Below are 20,943 nucleotides of genomic sequence, written 5' to 3' on the forward strand. Positions count from 1 at the left end.
TTGTCCTCCTTCACATAAGGACAGGGCGATTTGATTTGCCCTTTTCTCTAAATAAATAAAACTTTCTTTGAAAAGCATAATTTGTATTCTCTTGTGTCACATTTTTATAATATATAATGTGTTTTATAAAGGGAAAAAAAGCTTATTTAAAGCTTTAATGTGGCTCAGATTCTAAATATTATCTGTTCTTATTCTCAGTGGTGGATAATCCAGTTCCAGAAAGTAAAAATGTTCCCTTGTTTTCCATCATCCTGTTCACTTAACCAGGTTATTAGCCCTTTCAGATGACTGGTCTGCATTGTGGAGCTGGAAATGGAAATGGTTGTAACTTACTCTGTACATTTCTGCCTATTTGATTGCACTGTCTGAGAGCGGTGTTATCTCTTTCATTTCACTCTCATTTTTTCCAGCCACAAATCTTGGGGGAGTGTCGACTGGCTACAATGGAAAGCCTCAGCTAAGAGGGAAAGACATGGCCACAGCAGAAGGAAGTCCTGCTTGAGATAAAACCATTTCTGGCACGCTTGAATATTGAGGGAGCAGAAATATTAGATGCAGTAATTGAATTTTTTTTTAATTTTTTTCCTTCCTGTAAGAAATCTTGTAAAAGCTATATCTAATTTTCTAAGGTTCTCTATGCATGTAAATCCACATCATCAAATGTCCTCCTCTTCCACCCGCTTTTGGCCTTTTGCTCTCTTCAAATTGTCTTTTTTCTCTCTGCTTATATTGCAGTTTGTCTGTATCCAAATGTTAGGGTTGCTGTCCAGAGAAAACACATGCAGAGCACACAAAAAGGGAAAGGAGAGCTCAGTCAAGAAGCATTTAAGTCTTGTGACACTGCTCGAAAACTTAGGAATTGGGAAAAAAAAATCAGTTTTATTCTGAGGTTGTTAAAAAGGTTATTGGTTGAAAGTCTCTGCTTTGTCTTTAACCAACATTTATCTGGTACAAACATTACCATCATCATTACAAGCACCTGACTGGTCTGTGTCTATAAGCAAGCTGCTTATAGACCTATACCATAAGACCTGGACCCAGTGTTTGCATACTATTCAGAACACTGGGGATTTAGAACACAAAAGAACGCAAAATAGGTAAATTTTCTTGAAATATTGCAGGCCAGCAAATAATCTGACTAAATAAAGAGTATAGTGGCCCCTAAAATATGATAACTGTGTATTTACTGCACTTGAAATAAGATTATAGATATATATTCACATTCTAAGTGCGAAGCACTCATTCCATTCACAGATTATTTTATTAATTTACTCAATGAAAGTTCAAATTTAAAAAATCACATGCGTGGGTAGCACTGCTGCTTTCTCGGAAGAAGGTTTCAGGTCCGATTCGGTCTTCTTGCATGGAGTTTGCATGTTCTCCCTGTGCATTTGTTGGTCTCTCTCTGGGTACTCCGGCTTCCTCCCACAGTCCAAAAACATGACTATTAGTTTGGCTTCTCTAAATTCTCCTTAGACAAACGTCATTTTGTATGCACAGAGTGCATACAGACATGGCTTTTAGATGACTGAAAATGACTAGACGTGCATGAGTTTTGTTGTCGAGACAAAGACTACATGAAAATGTCGATGACACATTAAGATTCCACAAACAAAAGCAATGACATTTCTGCTCATGTAAGTGTCATCTGTCAGTCGAAAGCTAAAGGATCAAAATGCTGGGCCCCATCCTGTGCTCATTTCGCACTGCCCCCAACTAGCACAGAAGCTCCTATAGATATACTTAAAATATGATTCTTTCAAAAGAAAATCAAATGTATTTTCAAGGGAAGTTAACAGGGAAATAAACAAGGAGGGAAAATAGCACAGCACCACCTTAAAGGTCTCAGAACTGATATTCCTGCAGAGGTAAGGTCTTTTAACTGCAGACTAAAATGGATTTTGTTGCTCTGACATTAGTTACATTTTCAATTGAGTTTATTTATATAGCGCCATTTCACAACATATGTAATCTCAAGACATTTTACAGAGACAATTCAACCAGATCATATAGTCAGATTGATTCAAAGTTTTTCTATCTAAGGAAAACCAGATGATTGCATCGACTCATTGACTCGAAGGCAATCCCTCACACTAAGCATGCTTGTAGCGACAGTGGAGAGGAAGAAACCCCCAGCAGAACCAGGCTCAGCGTGAGCAGCCAGGTAGACTGGGGTTCAAGGAGACAGAAGCAGACATACTAAAAGAAGCAGAGATACAAAAGGCAACTGTCAACCAGCTCCACAGGAAAATACACAGCCAGGCAGACAAGCTCAGAGCCAGCTCCCATGTCAGAGGTTGAAGAAAGCACATCCATCCAGCAAGACTCAGAGAAACAGTACAACACTAAAAAACAGGCCAAACATCTATGAACAAAGGTGTTGATGGCAGCAGCACAGCTGATATTTCTCTACAGGAAGGTTTACACAGCCAAACAGGAACAGACCAGATGAATCTACCATGAGAAAAGCAGAGAAAGCATAATGTTAGAGATTGAACTAACAAATTCTCCAGAGCGGGAGAATAGAGATAGAATGAAGTGGAATAATGAAAAAGGGGCCCCTAGGTCCTCCAGGAGTCTGAGCCGATAGCAGCATAACTACAGAGAAATCTCAAAATAACCTGAGCCACTCTAACTATAAGCGTAATCAAAAAAGAAAGTTTTAAGCCTACCTTTAAAGTTAGACATGGTGTCTGCCTCACGGACTAAAACTAGTAGTTGGTTTCACAGGAGAGGAGCCTTCTAACTATTATATAAAATTCAAGGACCCACTAGTAAAACTTAAGCTTGAGGAACAATCGTATCTCTGATATTAGATGGAGCTTGGCCATTTAAGGATTTATAGTACATTTGTTTTGTGTAATGTAGAAAATGCAGGCAAAGTTTCCCTCTATGTTTGGTCTGCACATTGTACAATATGTGCACAAAACATGCCATATCAAATTCTAACAAATTTGAGCCAATTCAAATCAATTCAAAATCAATTTTAGTCTGCAATCTGGTAGCTTAAACTAAAAACTAAAGGAATATGGAGACCAGGTGTCTCGATTTCTGAGGACAGACAGTCCCCAGCTGAAACTATTTCCAATTTAAATGTTTCATGATTAAGAAAATAATGCTGTGTGTGGACTGTTAATATAAAAGTAAGGGAAAGGATGATGCACATCAGTAGCAGCGTCATGGTAACAGAAGCAGAAGAGCAGCACATTGTTCTCATGATTAGTTGTCCTGTAAGGTGTGTGTCGACCTATTCCTGTTTGTTGTACCAGGTTGATCCTTGCCATAATCAAGGCAGCTCTTTGATTTGTTCGGTAAGCTAAATGTTTATTTGCTAAATTTCTACTAAGCGTGGAAATGCAAGTTCCTTAAAGAGTCAAGTTCCATAAAGGAGTCAATGTGAGGAAAAATGAACAAGCAGGACTGCAGACAGATAATGAAAAGGATAATAGTCCCCCAATTAAAAGAACATTTCTTCTGCTGTATTAGCTTTTAGCTCCAAGATGTTTTTCATCTGTTGAGGATACAAGTCAAATAAAATAAAATAAAAGAATTTATTAAACAACTGAAGAGTATAAACAAATGATTTGGATAATAAATATATTCACATTTGTAATGTGTTTTTTAGATATGATGTTTGTTATTAATGGCTTTCTATTCACTTGTCAACATTTATAGAAAGTGTTTTTTATATAAAGATAGAAAATGCACAAAACCTGTTTGAGTTTTCTAAAACTAAAACTTGATTAAAACATTTGCATGTGCAATGACTTAATTGTGAAAAAAAAAAATCAATAAGCAGTTTAATCTAAAAGAAAAGACTGAAACTTTAAAGGTGCCAACAATCAAACAAACAAAAACGTGAATTAACACAATAGATTGCAATCATAAGACTAATGTTTGTTCCACGCCTTCCCCTACAATTTATGAGGAAATAATCTGCAACAGATGTATGTTTCTGGGTAGCAATCCAATTAGGAACTTAATTAGAATGTCAAGTACACTAATAGGTAAATAGAGAGTTTACTGTAGTTTACTGTAGAAAAACCCCAGGTGAGTTCCTGTTCAACAACTTTAACCACATGCATGAAGTTTGTTTGGAGGTTAGTCTGTTATAACTCCTTAAAGACACCCAGACCTCAGAGTGGCATATAATCTGAGCAGCTGAGAGCTACTGATGATCTATGTTGTGTTAAGATCAGCCACTTGTAAGTAAAATAAGTCAAAGAGAGAGAATTTTTGTTATAATTGAAGGTTGTCTTTGAAAGTAATATTTTCCTTGTGTGACTGGAAAACCTGATTCCAGGCTTAGTTCATGTTATGTGAAAATTAATTTGCTAATCAGAAATTTTGATTTTGAGCACCAATTTTGTTGTACATTTTCTTTATCTTACAAGTGAAAACCAGTGCTTTGCATACCAGTTTTAAAAAGGTTACTGATTTACACAAATTCTTTATCAAACTTGATGATCACAGTTTTTGTGTGATATAATCTCACTTGCGCAATTCTTGCTTCTGTGCACGTGAATGAGAATCGCCAATTATTTGTATGTTTCCAAAATCACCCAAAACAGAAAAAAGGAAAAGCCTCAGCGAGCACCTGGAACACATTACATCCTGCTGGAGCCCTGTAGTGGGTACAGGAGTCTTAAAGTTGCAGGGGCTGTCGTTCCCACATTACACTCATTACTAAAGTCTGCACCCCCTGCTGTCTGGGCCATTTGCAGCGCGATGATAATATTATCCCACGCTGCTTGATGAGGTTTACCGTTATGCCTTCGTCTTTTTTACATTAAAACTTCTTAAACGCATCTGATACAACAAATCACAAATGATTTTAGCCTGCACTGCCAAAAAGGAAACAAACATAATTATTTTTCTTGTTTATAGGTTGCATGAATCAAAACTCAGTTCCATGTTGTTCTAATGGCATTTTTGTCTTCATCTATGAGTGGTTCATCTTGTATTTTTAGAACTGTAAGTAGAAGTGTTTGTATGCATTAACCTCATCTGCTGCCTGCATTTAGAGGTCTGGATGACGATGGAAGAAATTCCTTCAGAGAATTACAGATGCTTTTATTATTTTTTCCAGCTTCTTTTGTCTGGCCCCTCCCACTCTCTCACTGGCTTCTCAGCGCTTTGACGGAAAATCACCATCATAGCTTTTTCTCGCTTGTTTTTTTGTCAAGACAGACAAATGTGGAAGCCTGTGCAGCGGCTGGATGAACTCAAAATAGTAATTTCATCTTAAAGCTTTTAAATTAAAAAATGTACATGTAACAAACTTTTGTTTATATTGACGTTGAACATACAGGTCTTGTACCAGACAACTGCTTAGATGGTGTGAGTCAGAAGCTGCTGGGATGACAGTGTAGGAAGAAAGTGATGGAAATCTGGATAAGAGTCAGCTCAGAGAGGGGGTGGGTAAGTCAGAGAGGAAGGTTCAAAAAAGGAAGGGGTAGTAGGAGAAGAAGGGAGGAGGTAGAGGAGGCAGCCCAGGACATAGTTGAAGCATTAGTACATGCCTTTTGGCTGCTGTCCACTGTGAGATTTCTGCATCTGGTTACTGCCTCTGCTTTCCTTCACCTCACTTCTCTGATACTTTCTCTTCAGATGCATTGATGTCCAAGCTTTTCTGCAACTTATTTACAAAGTTTTTATTATAACACTGATTATATCAGGCATCTGTCATGTTTTGCCACCTTAAGAATTTTTTCGTTTACAATTAAATGAAATAACAACTATAGGTGATTTTCTAACCTGTTTTATAATAATGTGAGTTTTTATAAGAAAAGCCGACCTGTTTTGACTTCTTTATTTCTCTTTGTACCACTTTCCTAAGTTGGCAGTAAACATAATAAAGGTGTCTCAAATAATTATTTGGCAGAACATTGTTAAGATCAAGTATGGTGGTACAAGAAACAGAGGTTTACACCTTACAATTTTCACATTTCGGTTAACATGTAACAAACCGATATCTCATTGTAAATACTCATCAATCTCAGGGTAAATAACTCTTGACTGAACAAAGTAGTTCAAACTTATTTTGAGCCTATAGAGCAGGGGTCAGGAACCTATGGCTCACAGGCCATGTGTGGCTCTTTTGATGATTGCATCTGGCTCGCAGATTTCGGCTTCTCAGATTAAACACAAAATATTATGACTTGTTTTAATCCAGCCATCAATTTTCCACTCCTCATGACGCATTTGTTACTTAAGTAGAAGTATAGATACTGCAGTTTAAAAACACTCTGGTAATAGTTGAAGCATCAACTTGACCTCTTTACTCAAGTAAAAGCGAAAATGTGCTCCAAAAACTACTTAAAGTATAAAACTATAAAATAACCTTTAAAAAAACAGCCAGATGTCTCTATATGAATTGTAAGCTCAATTTTTCGACTATTTTGAAAAATCCTTTGAGATAGGATCAAGGATGAGGGAGGTCTTTTTGGTCTCCGTCTCCATCTCCCGTTACGCTCTCGCCTGTGTCCGACCTTTCAGACATTTCAAAATCTTTTTCTGAATCCGACATTGTAGCATGGCATAGACAATTCACGTTGGCAGTTTGAAGAACACCTGCTTGCTTCTGATGATTTCCTGTACCTAACCAATGAGTGTTTGCCTTATTTGACTCATCCAATTACACTAGTTTATGTAGTAGATGTGGATGGCGCACATGATGTGAAATAAATATTTATAAACATTAAAGCCAAGACTAACGAGTAATGTTTGTTTTAAAAATGTAAGGAATAGAAAGTATAGATACTTGTGTGAAAATGTAATGAGTAGAAGTCAGAAGTAGGAAGAAAAATAAGTAATGGAGTAAAGTATAGATACATAAAAAGTGCAATTACGTACAGTAATGAAGTATTTATACTTCGTTACTTGATACCTCTGCTCATGATCTGTTCAGGGCTGCAGTTGGCTGTAGGAGCAATTGTCCATTATTTTAATTGGATAATAATAGGCTATGTTGGCTGTTGCTGGGTAAACAGGTAAACGCCCCCTTTTTTAATATATATCTGCATGGTCATTAGGTCAGAGCTAGTAATTTGTTTCAGTTCAGTTTAGGAACTTCATGCAGCTCCATAAGTTGCATTAAAGGTGAGTTCTCGCACGCGTTTAATAGGCGTTCCCTCTGTCTTGGGAGGTTGTGCATTTGCTTTTTTTCTCAAGTGGAGAGGGCTGGTCTTTATAAAAAAAATTCAAAACATCCTCCACTTTACCTTTAAAGCAGTATCGCAAATCAGATTTACCTCACCTTTTTCTCATTGTGTTCTAACTCTTTTGAATAGTAATGAATAGAAATAGGTTTCTGAAACATACTTAGACTTACTTAGACAGATTTGTTTGTCATTTTGTTTACACAAGTGTAAAACAAAAAGAAATTTCGTTTGGAACAGCTCTCTGGACAATTTCCTTCTTTTTTCTTTCTTTTTAAAGTGCAGCCTTAAAAAATAGTTAAAAAAAATACATAAAACAGTCATATAAACATATGACTGAATATTTATTTTATTATAATAATAAATATATATAATAATAAAATGTAATAAATCTAATAAAATACAATACAATAATCCATTTTACACAACATTCATCAGTCTAATGGCAGTCTGGAAGAAACTGTTATGGAATCTGCTGGACCTGCATCCAATGCTTCGAAGTCTCTTCCCAGAGGGCAGCAGAGAGAACAGTCCATGGTGGGGATGTGAGGGGTCATTTATGATGTTACGGGCTCAGGACAGGCAGCGCTGGGATGAAATGTCTTTAATGGAGGGAAGAGGAGCCCTGATGATCCTCTCTGCTATTCTCACCACTTTCCTCAATTCCTTCCAGTCTGAGGCACTGCAGCCTCCACACCACACAGTAAGATAGGTGGTCAGAATGCTCTCTATGGTGCTTCTGTAGAAGTTGTTGTTTAACCTATTAAATATTGTAGTGACAATAATGGTTTCTCAATGTGCATTTTCTGTTTGAGTAAATTGTATTAATGCATGGAGTTTTGTACATTTTTTGTGACATCATTGTACTGCAATAAAATATTTATATAGTTAATCTGGTTGTCACACTTTTATTGGGTTCCAATAAGTTTTGCTCTTACTTCATAAGCGCTTTGAAAGTAAAAATAAATAAAAAATAAAATAAATAAAAAAAACGCCTGTTTGAACATGAAATACGCCAATCATCGTGGAAACCACATGTCGTGAGATTGGTTTCTGTTCTATATCTACAGTATTGGTAGTTCGGCTTCCTGACCACTGGGGGAGCTCTAGGAAACTAGAGTGACATAAGGAATGATACAAGCGGTATGTGGCTACTGGAATGTTCCTGAAAATAAACAGAGTATCGTTTTCCAACTGGAATAGCTTCTCCTGTCTTGCCTCACATCATGACACCACATCTCCTCGGAAGCCAACCATTTTTCAGGATCCCCTTCATCTAGCTCCTGGACTAGCCTACCTCTATCACACCAGTGAACTTTTCGTTTTCAAGTGCATCATTACGTCTTTCTCCTTCCTGATGTGCAATCTCAGTTCCTCGTTCATGACCATCTAGCACCCATTGGTCACTCACGCTAATCTCCCAGCAGCTCGGACTCACCCCAGGAGGCCCAAACAGGCTTCTCTTAAGCTCACTTTCAGACCCTCCTGCACCTACTTCAGCTCAGATACCATCCTCTGAAACACCTGTTGCCATGCAATGCTGAGCAGTTGCCACCAGTTTTTCAAACTCAAATTTGGACTTCTTTTTAGTTAATTTTAGAAAATGAAGTCAGTGTAGATGTTTAAAAAGGAAAGTAAGTTGTTTTATCATTGTTTTTGCAGTCTGTGTCAGGCTCAGAACAAAAAGACCCAATTTGCGAGGCAAAGAGACAGTTAGGTTCCACAAAACCTTTATTAAAGATGCGACTGCAGTGAACAGCGTTGGCATCTAAAGCAGGAACCTCTGCAAGAGGAGTAAACAGGTTAGTGACCACGTCTATCTGGCAGACGGTGATTATAAGCGTGTGAGTCACTAACCTGGTCTTAAAGTTCAGTCCCTGCACAGAGGAAGAGGTTGGTTCCAGCCGGTTGGCTGCTAAAAAGACGTAGCAGAAGCTGCCCAGAGAATCAGAGATGCTGAAGTCGGAGGACAGGAAGGTGATCAGAACCAAGCAGATGAAGAAAGGCAGGATAATCCAGATGCTGAAGCCCAAGATGTTGTTGAAGTGCTCTTGAGTCACAGCCAAGAGATCAGAGATCCGAAGAGGTGCTGTAGGGGAATCCAGGACGGGATCAGGAATCAGTTACAAGTTTGATTTACAGGCAGAATCCAGCAGGAACCTGAAGACAGGTCAGGCAAACAGATCAGAACGGGAACAGGCAGCCTAAGAGGTCTAAAGGCAGAACGGGTCAGGATCAGGCAATCAGAAACACTCACGTACGCTAAAGAACTCTCACTAAATGCTTGAATAATCTGGCATTCAGGACTGGCTGAAGGCTGATTAAATAGAGGCTGAAGCAGGTGGATCAAATGAACAGTAATGAAAACTGGAAGGAAAAAGGCAAGAGAATGAAAGAAGTTATAAGGCCAGTCATCAGCACCAAGATCATGACATTCTGACACATTATTGAGTTTAATCATTATGTCATAATGGGCTTTAAAGATCTGACCCACATGCAGAGAAACACTCAGAGACCAAGAGAAAAAAGTTAACTGGTTTATTTTGGGTTAGCAAAAACACAGATGGAGTAATACTGAGTAATACTGTTGGACCTCAGCAGACTGGTGAACCAGAACCGGAAACTCTGAAGGGGAGATCACAATGATCAGTTCTGGGACCGTGGGAAAAAAAACAGAGGCTTGTATATTGCTTAAAAGGCACTCATGTTTTGGGGGGCTCTTGGTTATTCCTTGGATCCAGTTTGTGGGGTTAAATCCAGAGAAGAAGGAACTCGTTGAAGAACTGACAGGCAGACTAACGTTGGGCCCAGAGAAGTAAAGGAGCGGAATGTCACCTGGTTTTCCAGAGGTGGACTTGAACGGATCATGTGGAGGTTTCCCCTTGCTCAGTGTGACTCAGATAATCCCTCCAGGGGGGTAGAATGTCCTGGCTTATCCAGTGTTTCAGGAATGCTTCCTGCCGAAGAACAAGGACAAAAACAACCTTAGACTCAGAGAGACAAAACTAAGGTTAGACTACTGGTAAACACTCTCGCGTTTAGGTAGTTACAGCCCGCTGCTCATATACTCCTCTGGTAATGACCCAACGAGCCACAGGTGTGCAAGGAGGCCCAACGAGGACAGGGCACCGGTGGTGTAGAGAAGAAAAACACAAAAACAACTCACACAAACTGGAATCCTAACCCATTAGTGGTTTGAATTTAATGTTACAAGTTTAATTGAATAATCCTATAGTGTAAAACCATCCTTAACAAGTCAATCAAGCAAACATTTGCTGATCCCGCATGATCCACTAAAATAAACATTGTTGTATATGTTGATTCACAGCATCAATGTCTTCTGCCGGGGTCCGGGTGCCAAAGAACTTATGTCAATAAAACTTTTTTAATTGCAGCTTTTCTCTGTGTGAGTCTCTCCAGGTTAATATGGATTAGATAGGGAGATCAAGATACTATGTTGTCATGTTTTATAAAAAAAAATGTATACCAGGTAAGATTGATAAAGGATTTGAAACATGTATAGCTAGAGGAATAACTGCTATTATATATACTATAATTAAGGATGGCAAGATAAAGAGTTTTCAAGAGGACAATTTCAAGTGGAAAAGTATCTGCAGCTTAGATAATATTTTCTGATAGAGAATTAAAGCCCTCAAATATACAATTTATTAATTGGGTAATTTCCATGAAGTTTAACTATCATTAACATGAATAAAGTTTCACTGACACATTCTTTGAGTAAACTTAAACTTAAACTTAAATTATTTCTCTTCACACACACTTTAGTCTCCTGTTAAATTCTTCTGTCTGGTCTTTTTCTGTAGTATAAATACACATTTTGTGGCTTTCTCGTTACTTCAGGGAGTGTCTCTTCTTGTTGCAGTTCACGTTCTTTGAGCAGACAGTCTCTCGCAGCCAGTCATAATGCTGAGGCGGAGTTTGATTTTTTTTCTTTTTTCTTTTGCACTTCTGCTTTTTGTCTTTTTTTTCACCCTCCCTGCTGGATACCAAAACTTCATGACGATCCAAGAATTCTTCCACGTGTCCTCTGCAGTTACTGGATGATGGAGGAAGGGAAGATAGACTGTTTTTTAAAAATATACTTCTTAATGCTCTGTTCTCAGAAGGAAATACTACAAGATGCAGGAGAATAATTAGGGATTCAACTTTTTACTTCAACTAAGAACTTAAAAAGAGCAATAAAACCTAATACCGTAATTTTGTTTCCTGAGTTTGAAAAAAGCCAAGGCAAGTTTATTTGTAGAGCAACATTAAGTACAAGGATAATTCAAAGTGCTTTACATAAATATAAAAATATAAAAGCAGGTAGTAAAAAAATAAAATAAAACAGTTGGATCACAACCTTAAAATAATGGTACCTTAGTTACCAGTTTAACTTCAACAGTCAAAGGCATCTCGAAACAAATTGTTTTTTAAATTTGAATTAAAAGAGGTTGTCAGCACTTTTACAGTAAGTAGATGGATATAAATAAATACATCATGAAATATATAGAAATTGCATTAAAATATTCAAAATTGCTTAGAAAATGTTTTAGTAATCGAAGTTTGGTCCTACATGTGTTTTTGTCTTTTTTATGTTTACTGTTGGTGAGTAAATCAAATAGTTTATCCAAAGTCAATAAATGGGTATAGGAATCCTAAGGCAAAGCAGAAGTGCATCAGCAGTCAGCATAATAAATGCTGCTGGAATAGAGCTGGCAGTTAGCAAGGAGGTTGGTAAAGGAAGCTGGAAGGTTCCTATCAAAAGTTCCTTTAGGGATTCCCATAATGCTTTGTGTGACAAGATCTGCAGGCAGAGCCCACCTCATGGTGTGTGATAAAAATACTATATTGCTTCACATGTTCTCCATATTACACATACAAATGTACACACGTTTTCACTTTTTTTTTTGACATTTTCTCTGAAGTCTGTAGCCCTAATTTCCCTAGCATTATCCATGTATGTTTTCATTAAGTTATGAAGATTGTAAGGTTAAAGCCTGTTTGGGTTTGGCACAGGAGCTACTTTGTTTCCCAGGATAGTGTTCTAACTGTTGTCCCCATTAAGATTAAAAGACAGGAATGAAAATGTACAATTTAATGTATTCAGATTGAGGGCAAGAGTGGCAGGCTAGTCCAGTGGTTTCTCTATCCCATGTATAGGCAGGCTGCCGTGTATCATTCACTCTGCAAATAGAGTGATGGGCTTCAGTCTTCTTTCATATCAGGAAGTGTAGACTTGAAGGACACAGAGGTCAGCATTCAGCTGAACCCTCCCACCAAACACATACTTATTCAGACTCTCACCGCTGGCATGACACAAAAACCTCCCACCAGTTTCTTCCTGTCTGCAGGTGGGCTTGTTTGCATGGCCCGGGTCACCCACTGAAAACACCCTGCTTAAAATTCAAAAAAGCAAACAATAAAACAACAACGAAAAAGGACAAAAAGGATGAACATCTTAGCACTGGTTTACAATATGTTACCTGAATTCATATTGTTATTGATATATATAGTTTCTTCCTCTGCAAAATGTTGCACTATTTTTCTCCGCTCTCATAACATTTCCTTTCTACAACTTGCATTTGCTAATTCCACATGATATACTCCCAGTTAATTATGTCATTTATATATTTGCTCATCAGTATGCAACACTATGTCACCAAAAGAAATGACTCGTATGTATAAACACTGCTTGGCAATCAGGTTTTTCTGATTCTGATATCTTAGGTCTTTTTAGCCTTTTATTTATCCACCTCAGTTATCAAAATAGAAATCTTCAGGTTGATTCTCAGTACTATTCAAAGGTTCTTGTGCTCAAATCATAGCACTTTTATCTGGGAGGATAACATTACTACCAACCTCCCTGCTTCAATGTTCATCTCTGGGACTTATCACATGAAAACTTCTTTGTGTTTTACTTTCCTTCAGTCTGGACTCTCAGATGGAAAGATGGGAACAACACAGGACTGTTTATCCAAACAGGCATCCTTTTAAGCTTTTAAATGCCCCACATTATTTAGTGATGATTTAACTTCTCTAAGAAGATTGTACATTTTATAATAAACATGTTAAACCTTTCTAAGAATGGAGCTTCTAAATGACTGTTTACTTTGAAAGTTTCTCTTCAAGATCTAGAATACATACAGTATTATTTATGTACTGCTTTATGCATTTTAAAATGCATTAAATAATAATCTATTTTAAGAAGCGTTATCAATAATGACAACATTTTTAAAGATACATAATTGAAAGGTGTGTTGTGCATTTGTGTTCAGTTCCCTTTACTCTGATTTACCTTTACTGTTTGTAACATCTGGCTTCAGATGTCACATTATTTTCAGTATAAATCCAGCTGTTATTTAAAGGTCTCAGAGGTTCACGGAAATAAACGTCTAACCAAAAAACTTAAGTCACAAGATCGTGTTTTGCTACTATCAATAATTATATAAACAACATGAAAAATATGAAACAATATATATACATAAAATAAAAAACATAACATTGTTTTATAATGTTTTGCTCACCAGAAGACAAACTGCATCATGAAGACTTAATACCACATCAGACAGGAACAATGTTATGAATATGTTGAAAGCAGAATTATAACAACGTTTTTTATGAGCCCCTTCAAAAGAAGATTTTTATTTATACAAAGACTTATTTCTCTCAAAATACATTTCACAAAACTAAATCAAAAGCTGTGCTTGTGAGTATTTTTTATTTGCTGAAATAATTCATCCTCCTCACAGTTTCTTTATAACATTTTCTTAGGCTGGTAATGGCCACTCTACAGTGGGATTTTATGTTATAGAGCAATGCCACAGATGTCACATTTTGAGGTATTTCAGCATGCTGGCTGCAGGGATGCTCACCAGATGTTGCAAAGGCATTTCCAAAAATGTTGCATTATATCCAACCGGCCTCACAAACACAGACCCTGTTTAAACCTGCTGCAGCCTAGGAGCTCCAGATTGATTTTACCTACAAGTTCTTCTGGGATCAAAACTTGGATGTTGTAGGGATCTCTATTCAATTCTTGAAAGCTGAAAAAAAACAAAAAACAAACCCAGTTCTTGCATGTCCTCCATCCTCACCACATATGTCATTTTCTGAACAGCCATTGAGGAGGAGAGGACTAAACATTGTAGCCTACAGGCTGCAATCAACAACCTATACACAAAGGAGAGGTTGCACTGCATTAGATGGTGGTCACAACTGCTCGAGTTAAGGGGGGATAAGGGAGGATGGCATCCCCCTTCTTAAAAAAAATCATCCCCCTTCTTAACCTGACCATCCCCCTATACCATCCCCTGCGACATTTTAGTACTGAATGTGTAAAATTTCTACTATATATTAACATTATTGGCAAAAATATCGCCCTTTCAACATTTGGCGTCGGCTTATGAGCAGCCTGAGAAAAATAAATAAATTCAAAGAAGTGGCCTACCATAACTATGAATCTAATCCCAGTGGGAAATTTGTCCTCTGCATTTGTCCCTAACAATGTAGGAGCAGTGATAGCCATGCCAGTCCAGGGACTGGCTGCAGTTCTACTGTGATGTGCCTTGGTGAAGGTCAATGACCGGCATACCTGACAGGGAACAACCATACCATGAATATTGCTTTAGGTTAATAGACTATATTAATTAGGCTATGTATGCTTTTTTTTTTTTTTTTTTTACAACTAGACTACTGATGGTCACACTACATATTGACTGCTTTTGAACCTTAAAATACTGTAAAGATGCACATTTTAGACTAGCTTTTTATTGTGACCAGCCTAAGGTACATCCATGTAATCCCCTCATCAGCTCCCTATAAGCATCAGGATATGTTCAACTAGAGAGGTGGATAAATCACATTAACAATGGAGAGCTGTTCATTAACACGGAACAAAATCTGTGAGAAATATCGATAAAAGAAACTTATATCTTTAGGTTTAGCTAACAAAATAATGGAAACAATAACATATTTTTATTTTTTTAACATTACAATAAGTTGCTCTTAAATAACGATCCAGGAGAATTAAAGTAGGGAGAGAGCAAAACACAAATCTGGTGTGAGAGAACCTAAAAAGCTCAAAAAACATCCATGCACTTCATAAATGATCTTATGGAATATAGCCACAGTAAAGCAATAGCCTTCAGAAGGTCTTTATGCCACATTTAAGCAACACAGCAAACAGAATCATAAAGAAACTGTTTATTGACCCCCTGCTGAATAGCATTAATGCAGACCTATGTTCTGGATCTTTAATGTCTAAACATATTCTGTCTGACTAATTATTAATCTATTCTCTTTAATCAAGCAGATGCTGCTTTCCAATTTTAAGAACTGCAAGTAAATGTTTTCAGCCCTCCCTCAAGAACATACACTACAAGAACTAGTAAAGAATAAGTAGATATTTCTTAAAAATATATTATCCCTCAATTTGAAAAGGTAAACAGGAAAATATCTGCCAATGGAATTCATATTTTTACACTTAAAATAAGATAATTAGCTATTATGGACTTGAAATAAGACAATGCAGTTGTTTTTTTTTCTTAATTCAAATGCAAATTTTCTTAATCCATAAGCAAAGAGTCTCCCTTTATTCAAGAAAAAATGCAATTATTTTAAGAAAAATTGAATTACTTAGATTTACATTTTTTTGCAGTGCAGTACTCTATGTAGGTCTGCACTTTTTTGATTTTACTAAGAAAAAAAGTAAGAATGAACCATGAATTAAACCAGCCTCTGAGGAAATATCTCACTTTAACTGATAAGAGCATTCATCACCTGTAATCACAAATGCCTCGAGGCTCTGTTCCAGTCTATTTCTGTATATAAAAGGGTACTGCTTTAAAACTGCTGTTTAAAAAAAAAAAATAATAATAAGAGAAAAGGATCTTAGCAAGCATGGCATGGCTCAATGTTAAAAAGGGGAATATTTCCAGCCCTTGCATCAAAGGTTGAATGTGACTTTAAAAGCTTTCTGCTTATTGTTTTAACCATCAATTTCAAATTGTTTTTTGTTAGTCCATTACTGTATAGCCATTTTACATCAATGCACAATATAAACATGGATTTATAGTGCCATAATGTAGCTATAAAATTACTTGATCTTGTTTTTCCTTGATATTAAATGAGGGGTTCAACTGAGCCAGCCGTTACTAGCAGTGGGACCAGTTATTATTTATTCATGCTTAATATATAAGCTTTTCACTAATTATCCAGAGTTTCAAACAAAACTAAGATCAGTTTTACCTCTTTAAACGCAAGAATAGAGCTGCACATACACACCATCACAGGAGGCATGTCTGCCACTCAGGCGGTCATGTTACTATGTTTTCTCAGTCTGTGTCAGACAGGGAGGCCACACAGAGCAGGACGCAGCGGTGTTTCCTCTTTCTCCTCCCAAGAGGCTTGTCCTGCTAATACACATGCTCTGCTTCAAGTGTGCACACATTTCTGCTCTTTGGGAGAACTTCACACCACTGAGACTGTTTTTGCAGTAGTAAGTGTAAAAAAATGTAATGTCTTTGCAAGTTTTTTTCAAACAAACATCCCCTCATTTAAATGCAGCAAACATTTTTGGTTTTCAGTCTTTTCTTTAAACAAATTTTAGGATATTTGTTTGTGTTGATATTTTATGTAGTATAGTTAATTTTGTACACATTGGATTATATTATATCTCTGTTTTATTCTATTAAATCTTTGAGCTGTTTGGCATGCCAGATTATTTGCTTTTCAAATTCTTGCAATGTTCTTCTCTCTACAATTTTTTTCTTTTGAAAAAGCTTATATATCTGCTAAAAATTAGGTATACCATATAGTATTATCAAAAAAAGGCCGGTAGCACTAAGTACATTTGGAGGATGTTTAACCAGACTTGAATATATATTTTATTCGAATTTAAGACCTTGTAAATTCTATGGAAGCTCAAGAAAGTAACGTCTGTCTTCTAGGATGAAAAGGGTAGTTAAAGAAAGCAGTGAAGACATTCCCGGAATTACCAGGTAAATTCTGGGAAAGAAAGTAATAGAAAAGTGCATGATAAGTTCCAGATAATAGGTAATGGATTCTGTGAAAATCTACAGAATCATTATGCAAGCTGATCAGTAACCTTCTTTGAAAGTCCCAGGAATGCTCCTGTTATATGCTAGAAGGTTTCTGCATAGAACCTGGATAATGATACTACGATAGCACTTGCTAAGTTCTAAGAAGGTAACCAGTAATTTTCACAAAAGTTTAAGTGAAGATAACTAGGAAGCTCTCCTAGATATCCTAGGAAAGTGATTAAATTTTTTTTAAGTTTGTCTCAGAAAGTTAAAAAAAAGAGCCTAAGACATCCACCGAAAAAGCTCCTTGCAAGTTCCTGGAGAGTACCTAGCAAATTTTGTTAAATTACCTTCTAGGTTCTGGCAAATGTGATGATTATTAGAATTTTTCTGAAGTTTTACTTTGGATCAATTAAAGTTCTGTAAAACTAACAATTTAGTTCAGATACAAAAGAGTTCAGTAGGTTGCAGGAAAGGATCCGGTGAATGAAGTTATTAGGAGCATTACTGAGATTTATTGAGGTGTTTTTTGTGATAAAGGGTTATTGCGCTTTTTAAAAAAATCAGCTTTGAGGTAGCAAATTTAAACCTCACATGAACTACTTCTGCGTTCGGCATCATGACAGGCATCATATTCCTATGATCTGGGTAAACATGGCTGGAAGCAACACCGCCACTAATAGCTGACATTTTAACATAAAAACCAATTGCTCAAAATCAACACATTCATTAAAACTTTCCTCCATTACTGATCTGTAGTCCGTGCCAGATTGTAGCCTTTATTTCCTGTTTATCACAGTCATGATGACTACATAACAACGACATATGAGATATTTGGTCATTTGATGGATTTGCTTTTCATTTTTTATTTTTTATTTTTTCCGAAATTTGCTTTTCTGTTGAATGGAAACCTGGCAGCAGACAGGTTTGTGAAAGTAACCCTTGGGTTCCATGAAAGTTGGAGCTGTAATTATGTTGTGCTGCAGAAATTCCAACAGAGCATTGGTGGAGGATATAATCTGTCAATTAGCTTTTATTTTACCTTTAAAATTTTCATCATACAAACAGAAAGAATAAAAGGAAAGGGAAGGTAAAGCAGATATTCCCTATTCTTTAATAAAGGTCAGATTCTTTTTGTGTTTTAAGTTTGTCATTGTTATTTATTTGTCTTTAGATCCAGTTTGAAGCTAAAAGAAGAAGACTCAGACCGTTGCGTTGCAGTTGGAACTCTTCAGCTTGCAGCCCAAGAGATTTGGTCTCTCTCCAACATGTCTGGAATCCAGCATGATCTTCTTTTCTCCTTTTCTCTTTGCTTTTCTCTTCCATGTCTTTTGATCACGCCCTATCTGGCATTTCCGATGACACGCTAAATGCCTGCCTATGCACTAGAAATGTGTTTCAAGGACAAATTCAATATGGATGTATTTTTTTATTTTATTTTAGGGAAACCATGAATAGTTTGGATTGGTGGAAATCTCCCAGAAATTTTCATATATCACAGTGGGAATGTAACAAGAATTTTACTAGAATAAACTTCAAATGTAGTTATTTTTAAAATTATTTCCTACGCATAGATCGTTTTTGCTTAGGTGACGTGGCTATCTCAGACTTTCTGTTACTTCTGGCTGTTTCCCTTGTCTAAACGAGATGGAAGAAAAAAAATCATAATGACAAGCCCTCATGGCCAGAGAGAGAGAGAGAGAGAAGAGAGAGAGAGAGAGAGAGAGCTGGCAGCTCGACTCTCATTTGCCCGTCTATGATGGAGACCAGTCTATGTTTAAGGCGGGGCATCTCCCCTTTAAAATAACATGGAATTAACCTCAACGATGAGATCCAAAGTCTACATTTTGTGATCTTCAACCAGTCTTCCTTTGTAAACTGTCTGCTTCCTTTCTAATCTGCAAGCTTTGTATTTATCTCTTCTTTTCTTAACTCTAATAACTTTGATGTCTGGATATTTTTCACACAAAGTCTCAAATTTCTAATCTAACTCATAAAATTAAAGTATTAGCTGTTAAGTTCTGAGACCTATTCTTGTTTTTCTTTTCTTCCTAACCAGATGTCTTTCTCCTCTGGATCTCCCCCTGCGCCGGCCCCCATGATTCATTTTCCACAGACACTTTAAAGGTCCAAACTTCTCCCTTCCCCCCCTTTTCTCTTTTTCCCTTCTCTCTTTCAACCCTGTTTCTTGAGCTGAAGCTCCTACTGCTGGTTTGTCTCAGCCTTCTTCTTCTGACTAAGACTTGTTTTAAACACTTGGTTTGCAGAAAGAGCTGCGATGCGCAGAACGTTTCTCTGCTCATCTGGGGGTCAAAGGTTGGACCATCCTCCTCAGGTTGGTCTTTGGCAGACTGCTAGACGCAGAACGTTTAGAAAAGAAATCCCACCTCCAGGCAGAAGAGCAGACAGGTGGCTTCTCTTATGAGCTCCATTACTTTCACTGAAGGGAGGGAAAATAGGGAGGAGATAAAGAAACCTGCATTTACAGCCACTCCTCATCCTCCTCCCTGTTAGAACCCATGCTTTGCTGCCGCCATGTTCTCACACATCCCCCATCACTAAAAGGAACATTTTAGTCATATTTTAACTGATAGTTTACCAGTATTTTTTATATAAGAACTAGGATATCCAAGATATTTGAATTATATAAAGAAAGGAAAGCTTTATAAATACACATTGTGTAAGCAGGCTTTTAATGTAATCTTTTTAGATACTTAATTTTTTATAGTAATTTTACAATTCTCATGCAAAAGCAAAAGCAGCTTTCATTTTTATTATTATTATGACAAATTTGTGAAGAATGTGGAGCTTGGATGGACCCAAGTGCAGACAGGCAGGTGAGGAGCTGAGCAGTTAGTGGTGAAGTTTAAAATTAAAATATGACATGATAGAACTACAGTAAAAGAAAAATAGGACAAAACGAGAAAGCATAAAATTGAACAATATGAACAATATGAACACAGAAAGATAAACTGAAAGGCTAAAACTCAAAAGCCAAACTACAAACAGGCTATAGCAAAACATAAAACACAAAATTCCTTAAAGAAAACAGAAATGATTCATTTAAAAAGATACATTGAACTACACAATATTAAGGTCACACTAAAATAACAGACTAAAAGAGAAAAGGACCCCCCCCCCAAAAAAAAAGAAAACTCCTAAAAGAACTCAAGTCATAAAAAAAATAACTTTTATTAAACATTATGTGACTCAACCATGGTGGGTGATTAGCATAAACAGACAATCAATTTCTATATATGCTACAGTTTCTCTACAAAAGGCCAATGGTATGTGAACTTTATCTTTGTGCAAATTAAACAGCGAATCAAGAGTTTTCCCGGTCAACACATTTTTTTCTCCTACATATTTCTTTAAATCAACTATAATTGTTTGGGGAAGCGGGCTGCACCACTGATCTCTATTTATCCACTGGATTGCTGATCGACCGAAAAAAACTGAAGTCACCTGCCGCCATCTTGGTACTCCCCTCTTTCAAGGAGTCGCACGATAAAAATGTCAGTATTGTAATGTAATTAGCATAACAATGTAATGAATAGATGTATATAACATGTACATCATCAATTTGCACTTTTGAGACATTATCAGATAGCGTATGTAATATTCTTAATATCTGACTACAATATTATTGTGCTCCATTAACAAACAAATTTTGTTGTGATGGATTTGTACATATTATCTTACATGATTTATAGATTTCATAGATTTCATAGATTTCATAG

The sequence above is a fragment of the Cyprinodon variegatus genome, unplaced genomic scaffold (genome assembly GCF_000732505.1).
Source record: "Cyprinodon variegatus isolate N-32 unplaced genomic scaffold, C_variegatus-1.0 Scaffold135, whole genome shotgun sequence".
Taxonomy (NCBI): domain Eukaryota; kingdom Metazoa; phylum Chordata; class Actinopteri; order Cyprinodontiformes; family Cyprinodontidae; genus Cyprinodon; species Cyprinodon variegatus.